Source organism: Anolis sagrei, chromosome 1 (assembly GCF_037176765.1).
Source record: "Anolis sagrei isolate rAnoSag1 chromosome 1, rAnoSag1.mat, whole genome shotgun sequence".
NCBI classification, from domain to species: Eukaryota; Metazoa; Chordata; class Lepidosauria; order Squamata; family Dactyloidae; genus Anolis; species Anolis sagrei.
This window is the reverse complement of record NC_090021.1, coordinates 344,749,200-344,760,791: the sequence shown is the minus strand read 5'-3', so window position 1 is coordinate 344,760,791 and position 11,592 is coordinate 344,749,200.

Sequence of the window (11,592 nt, the reverse complement as noted above, 5' to 3'; positions counted from 1 at the left end):
ACAGTGTCCAAACATAGGAATAATATCAAAGATAGAATCATAGAATCCTAGAATCAAAGAGTTGGAAGAGACCTCCTGGGCCATCCAGTCCAACCCTATTCTGCCAAGCAGCAGGAATATTGCATTCAAATCACCCCTGACAGATCCCAAAAGCTTGCTGTTTAAATCCAAATGCAAAGAAATATCAAATGCCTTCCATAAAAACCACTTGAAAAGCCAGGAAACCTAAACCACAAGACTATCCAAAAGACATGACTTGAAACCAAACGATGCCTGGTCTGAAGGAAATTCCCTAAGAGCTCCATTAAAGTCCCAGAAACTGATTTCTACTCCCCCCAGTCTTTGACCTTAACTGCTGAATTCTTTCTGACCTGCGTAAACATTGGGCCTCCCTATGGTTCTGGCTAATTTCCAGCCTGCCACTGGTCTTATTAGGGTTGGGCGGATTCGTTCGTTAATTTCGTAATTTGTTATTAATTCGTATTTAAATTAGCTTACGATCCGATATTGAGCCATGCAGGAATAGTGTGAGGAGTAAATTAGATTCGAAACAATTTTTTCAATTTATTTCGTTATTGTTTCGTTATTATTTCGAAATTATTTCGTAATTGTTTCGTAATTATTTCGTAATTATTTCGTAATTATTTTCTCATGTCTGGTGCAAGTTTTATAGTTGTTGTTTGTTTTATCACACCAACAGTCAACAACAGAGGGAAGCTTCAGAAGTTCCCCCTCTCCCATTTGGAGGTTTTTTTAGCATATTGCGCAATCGCGTCCGCCATTAACGAATCGATTCGAAATTAACGAAATTTCGTAAATAACGAAATTTTGAAATCTCAAAATTTCGGAAGTATTTAGAATTTGGAAACGCTAGCGCCCCCTGGAAACGAATCAAGTTTAGAAACAAATTTTTCCATGGTTACCCAGCCCTAGGTCTTATCCATCTCTTTGTTCACAGCAGGTGTGGAGCTATCTTGCAGACTCAAGCCGGGAGAAGGGAGTGAACTTTTCTGCAAATTCAAGCCTGGGATTTTCTCATGAGAACTTAGCCTTTCCCCTGACCCTTCTCGGTCAGAGTCTGTAGTAACCTTATTGTCCAAAGTGTCCCCATTTTGCACCTCATCCTCAATGACACCCCTGGACCCATAGAATCCTAGAATCCTAGAGTTGGAAGAGACCTCCTGGGCCCTCATCCAGTCCAACCCCATTCTGCCAAGAAGCAGGAATATTGCATTCAAAGCACCCCTGACAGATGGCCACCCAGCCTCTGTTTAAAAGCTTCCAAATAAGGAGCCTCCACCACACTCCCTCTGGGGCAGAGAGTTCCACTGCTGAACGGCTCTCACAGTCAGGAAGTTCTTCCTTGTGTTCAGATGGAATCTCCTCTCTTGTATGTATTGTCGAAAGCTTTCATGGCTGGAATCACTAGGTTCTTGTGGGTTTTTTCGGGCTATAGGGCCATGTTCGTCAGGAGAAATGCCTCTAGAACATGGTCCTCTCTTGTATTTTGAAGCCCTTGTTCCCTTGCGTCCTAGTCTCCAAGGAAGCAGAAAACAAGCTTGCTCCCTCCTCCTCCCTGTGGCTTCCTCTCACATACTTATCCATGGCCCTTATCATGTCTCCTCTCAGCCTTCTCTTCTTCAGGCTAAACATGCCCAGCTCCTTAAGCCGCTCCTCATAGGGCTTGTTCTCCAGACCCTTGATCATTTTAATCGCCCTCTTCCTCTGGACACATTCCATCTTGTCAATATCTCTCTTGAATTGTGGTGCCCAGAACTGGACACAATATTCCAGGTGTGGAAGGGGAAAACACTATAACAGATTCAGGGTGAAACACAGGCTGAGTCCCAAAATTGTGTGTCACTAAGGGGGGGGGGGGTGCCAGACCCTGAGAGAAGAGGTCTGTGGGGTTCTGAGTGGAAGTGCCCACAAAGGCCCTTCCCCTTAGGCCCATCCTCAGGCATCTCCTTGAGTGGGGTGGCACAAGGACACCCCCTTCCCTCCGTCCCCAAAACGAATGGGTGAAAGAGCCGCTGCATGCAAGTCGGAGTCTGCAAGGAAGGCTCCCTGCTGCTGGTGCTGCCGCCTGAGCATGGCTTGTTTGATGGTGTTCATTGATGAATATTTCATTGATTGATGAATTAATAGCGTTTGCTCCTCTTGGCTCCTCGCTGAGCTGAAAGGCCTATTATTCTCTGGGCTGAAGGCGGCTTTCTGCTCATCCAAAGCTCTGAGGTGCCATAAAGGGCATGCCTGTGTGTGTGTGTGTGTGTGTGAATCCGTGCACTTCCCAAGGAGCCGTGTGACCCAAGTGTGAATGCTCTGGCAGGTGACTCCCCTCCAAGGGCACCAGACGTGTCCTGCTTGGCCAATGCGGCCTGTGCGCAGAGGAGCGGGAAGAGAGCTGCATGCGTGATGCCAAGGGCTGCTTGCAGAGGGGACCCCTTGGCTCCAATCACCGCCGGGTTGTCGCTGTCTGCAAGTGTGCAATCTCTATTGCAGGCGCCCTCCTCCTCCTCGTCCTCTTCGTCTCCCATCCCTCTCTGATAATCTCTGCAAAATATTCCATTAAGGGAGACTTGCATGACTCAGCCTCACCTCTCCCTCCGCCTGCTTGCCTCTCTCTTCCTTGCGCCGAGAATTATCCACACGGCTCGCTTCTGCATGAATACTTGAACATGTTTCCAGAATGTCGCCCCATCTCAGCCCCTTCAGACATTATTCATTCCCTGGGACCAGCGCAAAGCTCAACAACATAGACCTTAGCTGCCTTCTCCACATTTGGAGCTGGGATGCCTGGCACCCATCGCTTACTATTACCTCACTTGTCTTAGAATCCTAGAATCCTAGAGTTGGAAGAGACCTCCTGGGCCATCATCCAGTCCGACCCCATTCTGCCAAGAAGCAGGAATATTGCATTCAAAGCACCCCTGACAGATGGCCATCCAGCCTCATAGAATCAAAGAGTTGGAAGAGACCTCCTGGGCCCTCATCCAGTCCGACCCCATTCTGCCAAGAAGCAGGAATATTGCATTCAAAGCACCCCTGACAGATGGCCATCCAGCCTCATAGAATCCTAGAGTTGGAAGAGACCTCCTGGGCCCTCATCCAGTCCAACCCCATTCTGCCAAGAAGCAGGAATATTGCATTCAAATCACCCCTGACAGATGGCCATCCAGCCTCATAGAATCGTAGAATCCTAGAGTGGGAAGAGACCAACTCCTGGGCCATCGTCCAGTCCAACCCCATTCTGCCAAAAAGCAGGAATATTGCATTCAAAGCACTCCTGACAGATGGCCATCCAGCCTCTATTTAAAAGCTTCCAAAGAAGGAGCCTCCACCACACTCCCTCCGGGGCAGAGAGTTCCACTGCTGAATGGCTCTCACAGTCAGGAAGTTCTTCCTCATGTTCAGATGGAATCTCCTCTATTGAGGAATCCTAGAATCCTAGAGTTGGAAGAGACCTCCTGGGCCTTTATCCAGTCCAACCCCATTCTGCCAAGAAGCAGGAATTTTGCATTCAAAGCACCCCTGACAGATGGCCATCCAGCCTCTGTTTCAAAGCTTCCAAAGAAGGAGCCTCCACCACACTCCCTCCGGGGCAGAGAGTTCCACTGCTGAACGGCTCTCACAGCCAGGAAGTTATAGAATCCTAGAATCAAAGAGTTGGAAGAGACCTCCTGGGCCATCATCCAGTCCAGCCCCATTCTGCCAAGAAGCAGGAATATTGCATTCAAATCACCCCTGACAGATGGCCATCCAGCCTCTGCTTAAAAGATTCCAAAGAAGGAGCCTCCACCACACTCCCTCCGGGGCAGAGAGTTCCACTGCTGAACGGCTCTCACAGCCAGGAAGTTATAGAATCCTAGAATCCAAGATTTGGAAGAGACCTCCTGGGCCATCATCCAGTCCAACCCCATTCTGCCAAGAAGCAGGAATATTACATTCAAAGCACCCCTGACAGATGGCCACCCAGCCTCTGTTTCAAAGCTTCCAAAGAAGGAGCCTCCACCACACTCCCTCCTGGGCAGAGAGTTCCACTGCTGAACGGCTCTCACAGTCAGGAAGTTCTTCCTCATGTTCAGATGGAATCTCCTCTATTGAGGAATCCTAGAATCCTAGAGTTGGAAGAGACCTCCTGGGCCGTCATCCAGTCCAACCCCATTCTGCCAAGAAGCAGGAATATTACATTCGAAGCACCCTTGACAGATGGCCATCCAGCCTCTGCTTCAAAGCCTCCAAAGAAGGAGCCTCCACCACACTCCCTCCGAGGCAGAGAGTTCCACTGCTGAACGGCTCTCACAGCCAGGAAGTTATAGAATCCTAGAATCAAAGAGTTGGAAGAGACCTCGTGGGCCATCATCCAGTCCAACCCCATTCTGCCAAGAAGCAAGAATATTGCATTCAAAGCACCCCTGACAGATGGCCAGCCTCTATTTAAAAGCTTCCAAAGAAGGAGCCTCCACCACACTCCCTCCGGGGCAGAGAGTTCCACTGCTGAACGGCTCTCACAGCCAGGAAGTTATAGAATCCTAGAATCAAAGAGTTGGAAGAGACCTCGTGGGCCATCGTCCAGTCCAACCCCATTCTGCCAAGAAGCAGGAATGTTACATTCAAAGCACCCCTGACAGATGGCCATCCAGCCGCTGCTTAAAAGCTTCCAAAGAAGGAGCCTCCACCACACTCCCTCCGGGGCAGAGAGTTCCACTGCTGAACGGCTCTCACAGCCAGGAAGTTATAGAATCCTAGAATCCAAGAGTTGGAAGAGACCTCCTGGGCCATCGTCCAGTCCAACCCCATTCTGCCAAGAAGCAGGAATATTGCATTCAAAGCACCCCTGGCAGATGGCCATCCAGCCTCTGTTTAAAAGCTTCCAAAGAAGGAGCCTCCACCACACAATTCTACCTTTTTTTTAAAAAAAAGAAACGAATTACTTTACTCCTTCTTCCAATTCCCCAGTTGCTTCTCACTGTTACTACAGCCCGGAAAGGCACCCTGCTGAGTTACTCATTGCTAACAAAGTTCCTTGTACTGGTATAGTTCTGCCCTTGGAAAATACCAGGGGAAAGGCTCTCTGCTTCCCCCAAATGGCCAGTTCAGTAACTGCAGCTTGAATTTCAGAGAAAGTCACCAGCCATTCCTGTTCAATAATAATGATAATGGTAATGGTAATGGTAATGGTAATGGTAATGGTAATGGTAATGGTAATGGTGGTGGTGATGATGATGATGATGATGATGATGATGATGATGATGAGCCAGAATTGTCGACAACAGATCCCAAATGTAGACTCTGCAAGGAAGCAGGTTTATTTATTTGTCGTGTCAGGGCAACCAGTCAATTATATTACAGCTTCCTTGGTGGAAGCCATCCCAGTCTGATGCTAGCCCCAAAGAGTGGCTGTTAGGAATTGTGGGAGTTGCATTCCAAAACACATGGAGGGCCCAAGTTAGCCCATGGAGGTTGCATGGCCATCTGCTGGGGGTGCTTTGAATGCGATTGTCCTAGAATCATAGAGTTGGAAGAGACCTCATGGGCCATCATCCAAGAAGCAGGAAAATTGAATTCAAATCACCCCTGACAGATGACCACACAGCCTCTGTTTCAAAGCTTCCAAAGAAGGAGCCTCCACTACACTCCGGGGCAGAGAGTTCCCCTGCTGAACGGCTCTCACAGTCAGGAAGTTCTTCCTCATGTTCAGATGGAATCTCCTCTCTTGTAGTTTGAAGCCATTGTTCCCTTGTGTCCTAGTCTCCAGGGAAGCAGAAAGGAAGCTTGTTCCCTCCTCCTCCCTAGGACTTCCCCTCACATCTTTCAACCACTCCTCATAGGGCTTGTTCTCCAGACCCTTGATCATGTTAGTCGCCCTCCTCTGGACACATTCCAGTTTGTCAATATCTCTCTTGAATTGTGGTGGACACAATATTCCAGGTGTGGTCTACCCAAGGCAGAATAGAGGGGTATCATGGGGTTGGACTGGATGGCCCATGAAGACTCTTCCAACTCTATGATTCTAATGTCCTTAGATCCATCTGTTAGAAGACGGGCACTGCTTCCTCACCCAAATCAAGGCACTCTTTGCAAGACTTGGGAGCCTCTTGTGCCTTTTCCTGGGGAGGGGTGGCTCCTCCGTGTGGCCAAGGCAATTTGTGTGCCTCGGGCCTGTTGGGTCCCCCACGCAACACTGACACCCGCCGACTCCCCTGCGGCCCTTTGCCCCCTCCATGTGTTCCCTTCTTGTCGCTTTCTCCTCTCCCTTCGACCGTGAGCTCCTTAATTGGCTCCTTTCCTGCTCGTAATATCCGATACACCAGAAGGGCAGCAAGCGTGGATTAAGCGGGTGCAAAGAGGGAGCCTGCTCATTTCCAGAAAGCCGAGGAGGAGCGTGTGTGAGATTGCCAGTGTGTGTTTGTGTGCGCGCCTTTATCCATTCCCCCTCCTGCCTGCAATCACAGAGCAGCGCTTGTCACATTTACCAATATGGAACAAACTCTCCAATGTCACAGTTACCCGGTAACAAGCAAGCGCTGTGCTTTGGGGAAGATTATATTCAGGTTGCTCTTTGCATTTGGACTCTTCAGACAAACACTTTCCCCTCCTCAGACAGTTCATGCTTCTGGCTATTCCTTTTTTTTGGGGGTGGGGGTGGGGGTGGGGGGTAGTGTGATGCATAAAATATGAGATGTTGGTTTGGATGCAAGTAGGAAAGGTATATGTTTGGGGACCGATTGGGGCTAGAGGTTCCCTCCTAAGAAATGAGGCCTGGAAAACTACGGAACTGATGAACTGTAATTAAAAGCTGCTAATGAGAACTGCTGAACTGCTGACAGGACCAGAGACCAATGATTAACTCTTGGTGGAAAACAACATGTCGACATTACCAGAGACAAAGGCTCTTCAAGTTAAGGAAGCGTTTAGAAGGTTCCTTACATTAAGAAAGAAGCAAACAATGCTCCTTAAGAAGGAAAACCGGGTATCACTTAAGGAAGGAAAGTCAACCTCTGTCCAGGAACTGAGAAAGTTGGGACGTTATAGCTGGAAAACACCTGTCATTCATTTGCAACTTTCAGAACCAGAACTCTGGAAATCCCTCCCCAGGGAGATCATGTTCAGGTTGCACTTTGCATTTGGACTTTTTCCTCTTCAGACAAACACTTTCCCTCCCCTCAGACAGTTCATGCTTCTGGCTATTCTTTTTTTGGGGGTGGGGGGTGGGGTAGTGTGATGGATCAAATATGAGACGTTGGTTTGAATGCAATTAGGAAAAGTATATGTTTGGGGACCTATTGGGGCTAGAGATTCCCTCCTAAGAAACGAGGCCTGGAAAACTATGGAACTCATGAACTGTAATTAAAAGTTGCTAATGAGAACTGCTGAACTGCTGACAGGGACCGATGATTAACTCTTGGTGGAAAACAACATGTTGACATTACCAGAGACAAAGGCTCAAGTTAAGGAAGTGATTAGAGGGTTCCTTACATTAAGAAAGAAGCAAACAATGCTCCTTAAGAAGGGAAACCAGGTATCATTTGGACTATTTCCTCTTCAGACAAACACTCCTCCCCCCCCCCCCCCAGCTAGTTCATGCTTCTGGCTATTCCTTTGGAGGGTGGGGCATAGTGTGATGGATCAAATATGAGATGTTGGTAGGAAAGCTGTATGATTGGGGACCTAGAGAGGCTAGAGCGGCCGTCCTAACAAACGAGGACTGGAAAACTACGGAACTGATGAACTGTAATTAAAAATTGCTAATGAGAATTGCTGAAGACAAATGATTAACTCTTGGTGGAAAACAAAATGTTGACATTACCAGAGACAAAGGCTCTTCAAGTTAAGGAAGTGTTTAGAAGGTTCCTTACATTAAGAAAGAAGCAAACAATGCTCCTTAAGAAGGGAAACCAGGTATCACTTATGGAAGAAAAGTCAACCTCTGTCCAGGAACTGAGGGAGTCAGGATGTTATGGCTGGAAAACACCTGTCAGTCATTTGCAACTTTCAGGACCAGAGCTCTGGGACTCCCTCCCCAGGGAGATCAGGCTAGCATCCTTCCTGCCCACTTTCCGCAAGGACTTAAAGATGCGGATGTTTATTTATTTATTTATGTATTTACAGGGGACTCAGGGCAGATTACAATGTACACATATATGAATGCAGTCAGACACATTTTACAATGCTGTGGCTCAATGTGATGGAAGGCTGGGAGTTGTAGTTTGAAGAGGCTCCAGGACTGTAAAGACCTTGTAGAAACTACAACTCCCAGGGTTCTATTGCATTGAGCTGTGGCAGTTTAAAGAAGTGTACAGTGTGGACACACCACGCTTGAGCCCCATTTACACTGCTACATAATGTGGTTTCAAAGTGCATTCTATGGCAGTGGAGATGGGACCTTGGGAGATGTTCCTGCCTCTGATGGAGAACCTTATTTATTTATTTCATTCACTTATACCCCGCCCTTCTCACCCCGGAGGGGACTCAGGGCGGCTTACAGGGAGGGCACAATTAGATGCCCAAATACACAACAATAATCCAAACAATATCACAATTCACAATCAGATTAAAACATCAATACATCATAAAAACATAATACCTAAAACCATCTCATGTCAGAGTCCATATATCAGAGCCGTGCATCCGTTCTATTCCACTTATCTTTGTCTATCGCCAGGTCCTTGAGTTAATTATCAGAGTGACCAAAAGCTTGGTCCCACATCCAGGTCTTTAGTTTTTTCCTAAATGCTAGGAGGGAGGAAGCCGATCTGATCTCCCCGGGGAGTGAATTCCACAGGCGGGGGGCCGCCACTGAGAAGGCCCTGCTCCTCGTCCCCGCCAGCCTCACTTGTGAGACTGGCGGGGTCGAGAGCAGGGCCTCCCCAGAAGATCTTAAACTTCGAGGTGGGATGTAGAGGGAGATCCGTTCGGACAAATACACTGGGCCGGAACCGTATAGGGTTTTATAGGTCAAAACCAGCACTTTAAATTCTGCTCGGAATTGGATCGGCAGCCAGTGGAGCTGACGTAACAGGGGGGTGGTATGCTCCCTGTACGTCGCTCCGGTGAGCAATCTGGCTGCTTCTCGTTGGACTAGTTGTAGTTTCCGAGCAGTCTTCAATGGCAACCCCACGTAGAGTGCGTTGCAGTAATCCAGCCGGGATGTGACAAGAGCGTGGACCACCGTGGCCAGATCCGACTTCCCAAGGTACGGGCGCAGCTGGCGCACAAGTTTTAATTGTGCGAAAGCTCTCCCGGCCACCGCTGAGACCTGAGGTTCCAGGCTCAGCGGTGAATCCAGGATCACTCCCAAGCTGCGAACCTGCGTCTTCAGGGGGAGTGTAACCCCGTCTAACACAGGCTGTAACCCTGTACCCTGTTCGGCCTTCCGACTGACCAGTAGGACCTCTGTCTTGTCTGGATTCAGCTTCAATTTGTTAGCTCTCATCCAGTCCGATACAGCGGCTAAACACCGGTTCAAGGTCTGGACAGCCTCCTTGGTGACAGGTGTGAAGGAGTGACAGATTTGGACGTCATCTGCATAGAGATAGCATCTTAGTCCGAAACTCCGAATGATCTCTCCCAGCGGCTTCATGTAGATGTTAAATAACATCGGGGACAAGATTGAACCCTGTGGGACTCCACACAACAACGGTTGTGGGGCCGAACAGGTGTCACCCAGTAACACCTTCTGGGTCCGTCCCTCAAGGAAGGATCGGAGCCACCGCAGAGCAGTGCCTCCGAGCCCCATGTCCATGAGGCGGCCCAGAAGGATACCGTGATCGACGGTATCGAAGGCCGCCGAAAGGTCCAGCAGAACCAACAGGGACACACTCCCCCTGTCTAGTTCCCTGCGCAGATCATCTACCAAGGCGACCAAGGCTGTCTCAGTTCCATGTCCCGGCCTAAAGCCAGACTGTGCCGGATCAAGATAATCAGTGTCTACCAGAAACCCCTGGAGTTGTGTCGCCACCACACGTTCCATGACTTTGCCCAAATAGGGGAGATTGGAAACTGGCCGATAGTTGTCGAATTGGGTGGGATCTAGTGATGGTTTCTTCAACAGCGGTTTTATAATAGCTTGCTTTAAGCTCGCTGGAAACTCTCCTGTCTGTAAGGAGGTATTAACCATCACCTTCACCCACCCTGCCAAACCCCCTCTGGCTTCCTTAATCAGCCAGGAAGGGCAGGGGTCTAGGATGCATGTGGTGGGTCGCACCTCTCCAAGGATCCTGTCCACATCCTCAAGCTGAACCAATTGAAACGAATCCAACAAAACTGGACAAGCAGATGCTCTCGTTACATCCCCGGAGACTGCCGTTAACATGACGTCGAATCCAGACCGAATCCGCTCAATTTTATCCGCGAAGAATCGAGCAAATGCTTCACAGCGGGCCACCGAGTTATCCGGGGCCTCGCTTTTTGGCGGATTTAACAGGCCCCTGACAACTCGGAAAAGCTCAGCTGGACGATTCTTCGCTGATGCAATATTGGCTGTGATGAATGTTTTTTGAGCTGCCTCAATTGCCACACTATAGGACCTTAAAAAGGCATTCAAGTGTGTTTGGGCTGGATTGGTGGGATTCTGGCGCCACACGCGCTCTAACCTCCTCTTCTTTCGCTTCATTGCTGCCAGCTCCTCAGTAAACCAAGAAGCTGGTTTAGCTCGGTTACTCGAGAGGGGGCGTTCCGGAGCGATAGTGTCAATTGCCCTGGTCAACTCGCTATTCCAGCCAGAGACCAGAGCATCGACAGAATCGCTAGCCAAGGAGGTGGAAAAATCCCCAAGAGCCATCAGGAAACCATTTGGATCCATCAGTCTCCTGGGGCGGACCATTCTAATGGGTCCACCACCCCTGCGAAGGTTAGAAGGCACAGTTAGTCTAAAACTGATCAGGTGGTGATCGGTCCATGGCAAAGGGGCGATGGTCGGCTCCTCCATTCCGTCACCCTCATCCCATCCTTGGGTGAAGACCAGATCCAAGGTGTGTCCGGCACTATGGGTGGGACCAGATATTAGCTGGGACAGGCCCATGGTTGCCATGGAGGCCATGAAGTCCTGAGCCGCTCCGGAGGGAGGGGCCTCAGCATGGATGTTGAAATCTCCCAGGACCAGAAGTCGTTGGGAGTTCAACACCATGTCCGAGACCACTCCCGCTAGCTCAGGTAAGGAGACTGTAGTGCAGCGGGGTGGTCGGTACACTACCAGAATCCCTATCCTGTCCCGGTCACCTATCCTAAAGCCGGCACATTCAAAGGAAGATGATTGAGGGATGGGACACCTGATCAGTGGAATAATGTCCTTATAGACCACTGCGACTCCGCCTCCCCGCCCTCCAAGCCTTGGTTGGTGCTGAACGGAATAACCCGGTGGACAGAGTTGGGTGAGATTAACCCCTCCCCCCTCGTCCAACCAGGTTTCCGTTATACAAGCCAGGTCGGCTCGTTCTTCTTGGATTAGATCTTGAATGATGGCAGTTTTTCCGTTTACCGACCTGGCATTGAACAGCACCACCTTTAGCTTGGAGGGACCACCGTCTTGGCACCTCAGCTGTATTTTGTCGGGAGTAGATTTTGGAGTTGTCAATCTATTTTTATTAATTT